The sequence below is a fragment of the Diceros bicornis genome, chromosome 2, assembly GCF_020826845.1.
Source record: "Diceros bicornis minor isolate mBicDic1 chromosome 2, mDicBic1.mat.cur, whole genome shotgun sequence".
Lineage (NCBI taxonomy): Eukaryota > Metazoa > Chordata > Mammalia > Perissodactyla > Rhinocerotidae > Diceros > Diceros bicornis.
Window position 1 is genome coordinate 72092501 of NC_080741.1, and position 12519 is coordinate 72105019.

Below are 12519 nucleotides of genomic sequence, written 5' to 3' on the forward strand. Positions count from 1 at the left end.
AATCATTACCCTAGGTTTGAGCCAGAGAATGCAATTCCGTTAGAAGATCTAGGAGCCTTCCTACAAGCTTTTTCCTCTTGCCTTTCAACCAAATGAATTCTATTTGGCAGAAAAGAGAAGGGAGCACAGCGCTGGGGCAGGCGTCTCTCTCCAGGGCTGTTAACCACACTGCTGACCCCGTGCAGCCGGCCTCCTTCCATCGTGCTCAGTTTCTTCTTCTGCATTATCAAAAGACAAAAGAAATTCTCTTTTTGTTATGGTTTGAAGTTTAACCAAGAAACTTGGTATACACCATTTGACCCTATTCATTCATTTTGTTGTTATTCTTTTGTATTAGCGCCTCTCCTTCCATATTTTGTGTGTGTGCCCTTTTTAATTTGTGAGCTCTGCAGAGTGCTACTTACTGGGCCCCTGGTGGTCTCTTAATCATTTCCCTTGTTTTACTCCCAAGGATTTTTTATGACTTCAATATAAGATTGTTGTTTCTCAGACCATTCTATTGAACTTACATTTTTGGGGGGAATCTCTAGAACTGCTCTGTCCAATATGATAGCCACTAGCCACAATTCCCTGAGTCAGACCAGCCACATTCAAGTGCTCAATAGCCACACTGAACCAGTGGTTAAAATATGGGATAGCACACATCACAGAATGTTTCCATCATCACAGAAAGTTATATTGGAGAGTGCTTCTCTAGAACCTTCCTATCCACCAATATTTACTCTAAAAAAGCTTAAATCTGCTTTTCTACAGCCAAACAAAAGAAGTTTGAATCTATCTGCCTATTTGAATCTCTCAAAGCCTATTCTGCTTCCTCTCTCTGGTTAGCTCCTTCTGGTGGATTGTGACATGATCTGAGGCGGCAAGTGCCCTCTTTACTTTTACTTCCTTTGGAGAGTAAACATTTTTGGAGAATTTGAACATATGCAATTTCAGACGTGAACATTTGTTTGCTGCATTTCTTAGGAAGTTACTTGAGAATGTGCTTCAACAAAATGAGAAAATATAATAGTCGTGAGGACTGTTCACAAATAGTCCCTTTCTCCTCTTTTCTTGCACATGGAAGGACTGCACTTATCTGCCCCCTTTAAAGTTAGAATTAGGGCCAGCCTGGTGGCATAGCGGTTAAGTTCACGCGCTCCACTTTGGCAGCCTGGGGTTCACCGATTTGGATCCTGCGTGTGGACCTACACACTGCTCGTCAAGCCACGCTGAGGTGGTGTCCCACATAGAAGAGCTAGTAAGATGTACAACTAGGATACACATAACTATGCACTGGGGCTTTGGGGAAAAAAACAAACAATCATTAAAGTTAGAATTAACCACGTGACTTGCTCTGGCCAGTGAAATGTACATGGAAGTGGCATGTGTCAGATCCAAGTAGAATTGTTTAGGGCCAGTGCATAATTGTCCAAGTTCTTTTTCCCTCGGACAGACAGCATGCTGCTCAGTCAGCCTGGGTCCTGGAACGAGGGTGATGTGGGGCAGAGCTACCACCAATCTCTGGTGGGCATGTGCTCTGAGCGAGCAGCAAAACTTGCGATTCTGAGCCACTGAGGCTGGAAGTTGTTGTTACTTCAGCACGAAGTAGTCTACCCTGACTGACACAGAGAAAGTAACGAGAACAGAGAAGACATAGGATCCAGAAAACAGTGAGTCCAGCACAGAAATAACTTAAAGGCAAGTCTCAAGATGATAGCTGTGTGGTAAACATTTCAGGGCAGCAGTTGGAAGGCTCAGGGAATCAACAGAAAGATTGGATGTAAAGAGAGTCTGGAGGAAAAATAGACATATGATAAGGGCGAGAAGCAAATGAGTAAAGATAAAGAGAAGCTCCAGGAAAAAACAATCTTTAAAGTACAATAATAGTGCGCAAATGTTTTCAATGGTGAATAATTTTCCCAAAGTAACAAAAAATATAAATATGAATATTGCCATGCAATTTTAAGACCAACCTCTAGATACGGCAAAAAAGACAAAATATAAAAGTTATCTGACTTAATTGCATTAAAGTGAAACCACAGATGGCAAAGGTTGGGGATGGAAAAAAGAGGGGGAAAGCTGAGGGCAAGAGGAGAGGTGTTTATATCTTCACCTTAGGAGTCATGGAGTAGCTGTGAGAAACTATTAATTGTCAATAATGCTAGAGTTTTATTTAAAATTAAAAGGTAACTGATGGAAAATCTAAAAAAGCTGAAATATCTAAATAGGGAAGGGGAGGTTGGAGTGATATAAGTTAGCTAAATCCTGCCCTGTTATATTGGCAGACAATAAACAAAGACTAAATTTGATCTTGGTTATCAAGTTCTAGCACATATCTCCAGTAACTACCAGGAGAAACAACCAGGAGCTGAAAATGAATGTTTTTGCTGACGGGACTGGGGTTGTGAAGGGTGGGCAGGAGACGTTACTGCCAAGTAGTGTATTACTTTGATTTTAAAACTTTGTAATTAACAAAAATGAAGGAAATCTTCACCTCTACAGGTTGCTGATTGATCTACTGCTATGGTTTTAGTGAAATGAGGTTCCCAAAGGTGTTTCACTTCCTGATCTCTACTTATAGACAATATCTAGAATAGTTCATTCTTTTCCTCTCTCTCACAGGAAAAAATGTAAAATATTTGGATTGTGAGAGAGCTTTAGCCATTCACTCCACAGGTATGTAAGAACTCAGGCTCTTGAGTCAAATTAGTTGGAGTTCAATCTTAATTCTTTCATTTCATAGCTGTGTGATGTTGGGCAAATCGCTTCACTTCTCTTTGTCTTGGCTTCCTTCTTTACAACATGGGGAAAAGTAATGGTAATAATACCCTCATGTATATTATGATGATTGAAAGAATTAATTTTTTAAGTGATTAGTATAGTGCCTGAAATCATTTGGTCACTGTCCTTGCAGAATTTAGAATCTAGTGCAGGAACAAGAGAAGTGACCAAGCAGATATAAAACAGGATGACTGTTCGTGATGGGCAATACCCAAGGTCGCTGATGGGTGTCATGCCTTTTGTAATGCACTGAATATTCCTATCATCCTTCTACCTCAGGTTTACAGCCACATGACTTTCTCTGACATTCAGTGAAACAAACAAGCTATGTCTTTAGCAACCTCCCACCAAGCGTTTGTGACACCTGTGAGATCTGCCTATCCCCTTATGTATATAATCTCAGATTTCCTGAATCTCCCAGGCCTTGTGAATTATATTTCAGATGTTTCTCCAGATGTATGCCATTAAAGATATTTGGAATTTCAAAATAAAGGACAAGCAAAGGTGTAGCCCCTATGAGAAGAAATAATAAGCACTTTCCGGGAGTCTCATTACGTCTCATTTCAGGATGAGGGTAGCCTGGTTATTTTCCAAGCCAGAAGGCACTTGCTTTGCATTTGCTTCAAATCTATGCACTTTAAAAAATACCGTGACATTTTGCTTTTGAGACAAAAGTCAAATGCCAAAAAAAAAAAAAAAATCACTTCTACAAATGTGAGTATTAAAAACTTAATTTATAAATGCAAACAAGAGCAGCTGCCAAGATGCCAACACAGTTACTTAGTTTGCAGACTTGGAGATTGTGGGCAAGATTCCTCATACCTGCTCTACACCTGTGTGTTTGCTGCCTTATCAGGGATTGAGAGAGCTGTTCCAGAAAGAAGCCTCTGTTGTCATTCTTTCCTGTCTTAATGCTTAAATGCAGCTGGTGGGCTTGAGGGTACAGTTCTGGAATTTCTTAAGAGGGAAAGCAGGAAGTGAGATGGTGTATGGTGCACAGTTGTTCCATGTACTCAACATACCTGTATCATTTGGAAAACTGCTCCTCCCTCATTCCATGATGTCTGAGTGGGATTGTCAATCATAGTGTGCACTCCCCACCTTGGTCCCATGGGGGTGAGTATCTGGTCCAGACTGTCCCAGGCACAGTACCCCTTCCTCCTGGGAACAGCACTGGCACAAAAATAGATGCTTCACAAGAGGAAGGGCTCTGTCTTATTGGCCCTTGAACACTGCTTTGAACATCGTAAGAGCTCAATAAATACTTGCAAAATGGATAAAAGTCTCAAATAGTAGTTAAAAGGCCATTTGTAAATTTATATAAGGATGTTGGGAGATACAAGTGTCCTAATGCCCAAAGGAGTTGCTAAACTAGTGGGAGGTAAAGTTGGGCGTGTTGGGAGCCATCTTCCCCTCCTGAGAAAGATGGGCTGAGAAAACACGGAGGGAGACAGGGGCAAGGCGGGAAAGACAGACCGAGCCCTATTCTATTACTTGAATCTTAGTCTTGCCTATAGGTGGTGCCGCACCTGCACTTCCCAGTTTCATGACCCAATACATTTCCTTCTCTCTTGAGCTGGTTTGAATTAGGTTTCTGTCACTTGTGTTAAAAAAAAAGAAAAATTATCTATGTGTATATACAATTATGTACGTATACATGGCTGGGCTCTTTTAATTCTCATTACTTCCACCAACCAGACCCTCCCAGTGACATGGGAGGAAGGAACAGAGCTGAAAGGTGTGTGTGCAGGTTGAGAAGGCCAGCAGATAAGCAAACACATTTTTTTCCAGAGACACTGGGGTAAGCTCAGACTTCCAAATGTGACCCCTAACTCCATCTGATGACCACTCCCAGTCAGTCCTTTGGAGTGGACACGACTCAATTTAAACATGCCTGCCTTCTCTCCCTTCCTCTCCCTGATGATAGTAACATATGGATTTTAGCCCTTAACTTGGGTTGTTAGGATACAAATCCTGCTGATTTACTGAGTTGATAGCTGGTAACCATCCATAACAGAAGGCTAAACAAGGGTTTGGGCTCTAGGATATTGAGATGATTGGGCAATAATTCCAGAGCTTCACTGTCCTCAGCCAACCACTACAGATCGGGATAGAGCTTCCCTTCTGCCCTTGGCAAGCATCCCTCCCTGGCTGTCAAGTCTTCTCAATCTTCCTGGACAGCCCTCTGGGGAACACTGGCTTGTGGCTCCCCTCTCAGCTGACCACCCCAGAAGAGCCTCAGATCTCAGACAACACTGCCACCTTTTCAGAATCTGCTGTCAGCAGCCCAGGAACAAGAAGACCAAAACCCACTGAAATTCCCCGTGCATCCAGAAGGGGATGTCCACGAAATGTGTGTGCACAGTCAGCTCAGGGCCAGGACCGCACGTTCTTCCCAAGGTCTCCAGACCTTTGCTAGACCTTGCAGACTCATGCTCCCTGCTGGTGGCGAGTTTCTGCTTCCAGGGGGCACTTGACCTTCCCAAATCTCACCTCCTGTGGCCTGTTTTCCCTGTTCCATGCCACCTACTCCTGGAACTCAACCTCTTTACCTTGATTTCACCCCAAACCCACACACAGGGCTTGTGTGCATCGCAGACTTGGCTAAAGGTTAGAGTCTCTGGAGGGTCCTTATATCACAGTGACCACAAATACATTAAATAAGTTAAATACCTAAAGTATCTGCTTTTAAAACTCTTTTGACCATCATGCTGCTCACCAACTTCACTCTCCTTTCTCCAGTCTTCTTTCCCCTCTCTTTTTGTCCCACACCCACATCCTGTTATCTCCACTTCAGGACAGTTTGGTCCTCTGCAACCCATTTCATCAAGGCTTCACCTTCTTAAAAGACTTGGCAGTCCAAGGACAAGTTCACTTCCAAGTGGAATTCTGATACTTGCCATTTTGACGGTTATTTCTACCATGCCACCTTTCATATACTTTAACTGATGTAAAGATGCACATTCATTCACTCTCTCCTTCTCCATATATATGTGTGTGTATGAATGTATGTGTATGTATATATATATATGCATGTGTGTGTATGTACACACATACATGCTGTCTATATGTGTGTGTGTATGTATATATATATACACACACATACATATATATATATATATATCTCCTGTGTGTGAACCTTGACTTCCCTTGGTCAAAGTGTGTTCATTTGTAAAGTTAGGGATATATATACTAGGCTATTTCTAATACTGCATTCAGCTCTAGTTATTTTTAGTATATATACCACGTATTTGTCTGTATATATATATATATATGGTATGATATATATTAGGTGTTTAAAACTTATATTCATTTGCATGTTTGGCTTAACATTTTTCCACTATTTTTAATGTTAAAATAGAGTATCTTCACTTCTTCAATGGCTGTGAAATGTTACAATAGTTACAGAATTGTCTTGAACTCTAAAACATAAATTTTCTATTTTTGTCTCAGAGTTCACTAGAAGAATTATTAACATGAGCTAAACTAAATGGATGGAGCATACTTGATACCAAAGGTAGAAAATCTGGCCCTCTGTGTTCACATGTCCCATGGAGTTTACGTGACTCTTTATGTCCATCACTGACCTGCCCCAGTGGTCAACTAAAAATGTACCTAGTTTCACGGTCAGCTGGAGACAGGTCAGCTAGGGTTTCATGGACAGACTGAGAGGCTCACAGTGCCACCTGATGGCATCATAAAATTCTATGAAATAATAAGGTTTCTGGATAGGACATTGCCTTTTAAAGCATGGAAGTATTGTCTGAATTCATCTATCTACATGAATCTGATTTGTTTTGCAGAAAATACATCAATTCTTAATTATACGTTAGTGTTCAAAAAAAACCCAGGCGTGAAGAATCATTTCAAAATCGTGACACAGTTGAGGAAATTTTTTTTTTACTTGATTTGATTTTTGTGAATTCTGGTTTTTGCCATTTAAAAAAATTAATCTTTCTTGTCAGTGAGGCAGAGTGAAAAAGACCCACCTAGCTTTCAATCGTAGTACCAGGTTCACTAGCTATGTAGCTTTGGGAATGCAACTCAACCTTTCCCAGCAACAGCTCCTCGTTGCTTACCTTGAAGGATTGGGTCTTCAATCCTTGAGGATCATAATACTTACCGTGAAGGACTGTTCTAAGGATTAATTAAAAATCCTCGGCATTCAAGTGATAAACAAACGATAGTGACGTTCATCTCTGTCCTTCTTCCCCAATCCTCCTTCTACTTTGCCCCATCAAAATCTAGAATGAATATAAGTGGGATTAGAATTTCCTGGGAATACAGAGCAGTCCCTTTCCCCTGCCTCTGGTCCTGTCCTGGGGGATGATGGCAGACTTTCTGCATTCTCCATCCTGAAGGGCAGCTTTGTCAGTCGGGAGCCGGTTAGGAAAACACATCCTGCCAGCAATTCAATAGCCAGAATAAAATAGAAGCAACTAGTTAGAAAGCTGCTGGGAAGCCTCAAAAGCCAAATGGGATGGTTGGCACCTCAGAGTTTAACACCCACAGGAAGCCATTGTCACCTGAGGCTTGAAGCACAAATGGAGGAGGCGGTGTTGTCCTCAGAGCCCAGGAGCCAGGGCTGCCCAATGCAAACTGTGATCACAGTGGAAACACACCTTCTGCCTGAGATCCTGCCTGTAACAGAGAGAGAGGGAGACGAATGCCCTGGCTTCTCCCACCGGAGCCTCCTGCTGGCTGAGCCTAACCGGAAGATACTTGGCAAGGAAGCTTGAGAAACATAGTAGAGTCAGCCCATTACAGTAGACAGAAGAGCAGAGGAAGGGGAGGGAATGGATGAGAAGGCAAATAGGCAAAGACTGGCAGAGAGCCAACTGGGGTAGGTCTCCCGTTTATTTGTAGCCCCGCTTTCTGCATCTGAGTTAAAAAATAATCAGAAAATTCTTTCCAAGATTAACACCCTTTCTGACACTTTTCCTGAGGGACTTTCCGTTACGTGTGTTAATGCATGGTGCTACCTGTAAGCAGGAGCTCACTGGCTAACACACTTACAGCAAATATTCCAGTACCTGTTGTCACAGAGGAGAAAGAGGTGGGATCTTGAAAGACTGGGATGCAGGATGGATTAGCTCTGCTGGAGGGGATGCTGCAGTCCCAGGTGCTGCGGGAGGAACACCGTGTGTGAGCTGAGGGAGAAAGTCCTGAAGCGTGGTGGTGGAGAAGTAGTCCAGAGCAAATAGCATCCAATTGCTTAATCAGCCGAGAACAAGTCCCGGCTGTCTAGGATAATCAAAGGAGAGGAAAAGAAGTACCCATCAGTGATTTAATTCATGCACCATCCCACTTGATTTAAGTCCATTCATCAACTATTTGTTGAGGCGCTACTATATGTTTTCCAGTGCTTCACACATAGGAATCAGCAACTCAGTCTTAGCTCTTGTTGCTATCATTATTATTATTAAGGGTATGTAATGAGATCATAGAGAAAGGACATCCAACTTCACCTGGGAGGTTATCGATAAAGGCTTCAGATGGTTCTGAGTCTTAAAGCTGAACAGGAGTTGACCAGGCAACATGGCAAAATCCTTCCAGGCAGAGGGAACAGCGGGAACAAATGCTTAGAGATGTTGCAGAGAAGATTTAAAACTTGTCAAAACTATTCCTGCTTTCCAAAAAGTTTAGGGCTCATTACTGACCCTGATTTTATGAAACCATAGGAGGGTTGTTGTGGTAGGTAAGTGAAAATACAGGATACCCAGTTAAATTTGATATTCAGATAAGCAACAAATAATGCTTTAGTATATATAAATATACTTTAGTTTAAGTGTGGCTCATGAAACATTTGAGACATACTTATACTAAAACATGATTTGTTGTTCAGCAGAAATTCAAATTGAAATAGACATGCTGCATCTTATCTGACAGCCCTAAACCATAGGGCTGATCATAGACTCCCTCATGCAGACCAAATGTCTTAAAAGAAGAACAAAGTTACGATTCTTAGCCCCAGGTACTTCTTCAAAAATAGCCCAATGAGATGGCATCTTTAGAAGAGTGGTTGACAAACTTTTTATGTAAAAGTCCAGATAGTGATTATTTTAGGCTTTGTGAGACAGGTGGTCTCTATGGCATTCACTCAACTCTGCCTTTGCAGTATGAAAGCAACCATAGACAATGCATCAACCAATGAGCTTGGCTGAGTTCCAATAAAACTTTATTTATAACAATACACAGAGAGCCCATTGTCATAGTTCGTCAATCCTTCTTATAGAAGTTGGTTCAAGAAATGTTTTCCTTGTGGTAAAAAGCTGCTTGCAACTCAAAAATAAAAAACAAACAACCAATTTAAAAAATGGTCAAAGGATTTGAAGAGACATTTCTCCAATGAAGATATACAAATGGCCAATAAAGACATGAAAAGTTGCTCAACATCACTAATGATTAGGAAAATGCAAATCAGAACTCCAATGGGATCCTGTGTTTTACCCATCAGGATGCTATTATCAGAAAAACCCAAACAAACCAAAATAGCCATAACAATTGTTGGTAAGGATGTGGATAAATTGAAACTCTTATGCATTGCTGGTGGGAATGTAAATGGTGCAGCCACTATGCAAAACAGTATGATGCTTCCTCAAAAAAAATTAAACATTGAACTACCATATGAGCCAGAAATTCCACTTCTAGGTATTTATCCAAAAGAATTGAAAGAAAGGATAAGAACAGATATTTGTACAATGTTCATAGCAGCATTCTTCACAATAGCCAAAAGGTAGACACAGCCCAAATGTCCACTAATGGATGAATGGATAAACAAAATGTGATACACACACACACACACACACGTAGACATACACATATACACACACACCCTAAAGTATTATTCAGCCTTAAAAAGGAGTAAAACTCTGATACATGTTGCAACATAGATAAACCTTGAAAACATTATGCTTAGTGAAAATATCCAGACACAAAAGGACAAATATTGTGTGATTCCACTTATATGAGGTCACTAGAATAGTCAAATTCAGAGACACAGAAAGTAGTTGCCTGTGGCTGGGGGAGGGAAGAATGGAGAGTTAATGTTTAATGCATGCAGAGTTTCAGTTTGGGTTGATGAGAAAGTTCTGGAAGTGGTTGGTAATGATAACTGCACAACAATATAAATATACTTAATGCCACTGACGTGTACACTTAAAAATGGTTAAGATGGTAAATTTTACGTTACGTATATTTTACCACAATAAAAAAGTTACTTGCAGAAGTTTACCTGACTAATCATATACTACTCTGAGACAACCAGACAATATTCTATTTATTTCTAAACTAGAAAGAATGGCACAGACTATAGTTACTTATAAAATTCCAGTAAATCTAGATAGAAATAAGACATGATGTAACAAAACTTGAAATGTTGTCTTCCCAGTGCTCAGACAAATTATGTCTCAAAGTCTCACTGTAGAGCTTTCTTGCTCAAGCGCTATGGGAGGTGATTGTAACTTTGTGCACCAACTGCTGACGAGCCTGGACAGCTTACTCCTGTCCCTGTACTGAGGTGAGAAACGGCGTCCATCCAGTCATAGTCATAGTGTCCATCCAGTCCATAGCAAGGACCACGGTAGGTGCTCAGGATAGCAAAGGTCATAATTAAACCTGGTCCTTGCTCTCCAGGGTTTTTGATATTGTGGAGAAAACCATGCAAATGAATCCTTTTTTGAGAGGTAGCTGCAAGCAATTGCTGACTCAGTGTTCTGTCACCCACTTTGCCTCCTCCCCAAGCACCACTTCTCACTTGCTTTCTAGCCATTATTGATACTTAGAAAATTTTTGTTGATTTATTTTAGCCTCTGCCTCTTTCCACAAGAGCATGATAAAACGGAAATAAAAAATCAGAGTCAGAAAAGAGAGAAGCTGAAAGGTTCAGTGACATCATATACCTCTATCCCCAAAGCAACTTATTATATGTCTCCTCCAAATTCTCATTCAGTTTCTTTTTAAATGGCAGCAGTGAGAAAGCCTCCTTGAGTTCTAGCAAGATTGATTTTCCAGAGGGCTGAAATTATTCAGAATCATTGCTTTTGACTTTTGTCTGTGGATGAGGTATTTTACCTAGAATTTAGAGATATCATTATGTGAAAATTAATTTCATTTGTAATAAATTGTCAAATAAAATAATCTGCCTTTGAGATATGCTAGATGCTTGGGTTATTGATAGAGTTTTATGCAGACACAGAAAGGCTGTTTTGGACTTATTGATGTATTTGGCCAAAGTGCTTCCTATTACGTGATAATTGATCGAGATATATGTTTCTGATGCCAGAAACACAAACAGCAAACACACACACACACACACCTTAAATGTACAATTCTTTTTCATGCATATGCACAGTTAGGTAATGGATAGTTCTCAAAATACTTATGTACTTGATTTTAACATGATCTTGAAGATGAAAGCTTTCCTTTCTAAGAACAATATGCAAAGCTTTAATTTTTTTTCGGTACTGGAAAATAAGAATTGCCCTATGCTTTGCTTAGTCACTTCTCTACCCACTTATGTTTTTTAGCCGCCTTCTTTATTACCATTGCTATGCCCTATTGCAGGCCCCCTCCACTCGGCTGGATTCCTGCAGCCATCCTCCCTGCCTGCAATTCCACATCTCCTCCAAGAGGGCTGACAATGGAGGGACCATTATAAAATGCTCATCTAATCTTGTTACCCTCTGGCTCAATAATCTGCAAAGATTCCCTGATGTCTTCAGAGTAAAGTGCCAACCTATTGGCTGGTCAGGATCTGAGCAGTCTGCTCTCCTACCACCTTTGCACATGTACTTTCTCTCCATGCAGTGTAATCACATTAATTTCCCAAATGTTCCATGTTCCCTCTTTCTCCATGCCTTTGCTCATACTGTTCCCTCTTCCTGAATACTTTTCCTTTCTCTGTCCACCTGGTTAAGTCCTAGGAGTATAGTGTAGTGGAAAGAGATCAGACTTTGGATGTGAATGCAGTAGCTGAACTGTCTACGTGTTGTCTAATATTATGTGCCTCTTGTTCTTTTATCTGCAAAATGACTTAAAAATACCTACCTTGTAGGGATCTCATGGTAATTAATTAGATAGTGTAAGAAAAATCACTTGGGACTTAGTAGTAGTATTTTATAAATAGTTGTTTTCATTAGTCACAATATTGCTATTATTCATAATATTAATATTTAAATTATTTTTGTTGATTACACTGCTCAAGTGTCACTTATCTTGAAAGCATTTTCTGACATCCCAAAACAGGATGAGTTTTCCCTCTTTGTGTTAGTCCTATGACTTGAAAACCCCTTCTCTGTTTTAGCCATTGTCTCCTTGTACTGGAATTGTTGGTTCAATTGTGTCTTTCTCTCACTGGGTAGCGGACATATCTAAATAAGTGAGTGAATGAAAGAATTCCCCAATTACTACTGGCTTTTCCATTGCATCATCCAAAATAACTGGTAAGTACTAGTTCAGCAATAATCTCAAAGCCGACAAGTTCCCAGTATAGATTTTTTTTTGTCAAACCAGGGAAACCACATATGTAACAGTGAAGGAATTAATTCAAGATGGCGGAAGAAGAAGGAGATGGTGGCATCTTCATTCATTAGCTTCCAGTCTTCTCTCCTCTAGTTCATTTTCTTCCCAGATGCCAGATAACGTTCAATTGTCCATCCTCTGCTTTAAACACTTCAAGGATTTCTTAATGCACTTAGAATAAGTATCATATGCCATCTTAATAGTCTCAGCTCTCAGTTCTCGTCACTCTCTACC

General features: G+C 40.5%; 1 long non-coding RNA gene across 12 annotated transcripts in view; it reads left to right on the top strand.

Moving 5' to 3' along the window:
- The window catches only part of LOC131418712 (uncharacterized), a 227384-nt gene that overhangs the window by 157995 nt on the left and 56870 nt on the right, over positions 1-12519 (top strand). The window contains exon 4 of one of the 12 annotated variants that reach the window (XR_009222975.1): positions 12068-12206. The exons of the other annotated variants lie outside the window; for them this stretch is intronic. This is a non-coding gene — a long non-coding RNA (uncharacterized LOC131418712). The remainder of the gene's footprint in view (positions 1-12067; positions 12207-12519) is intronic. 12 annotated transcript variants of the gene reach the window in all.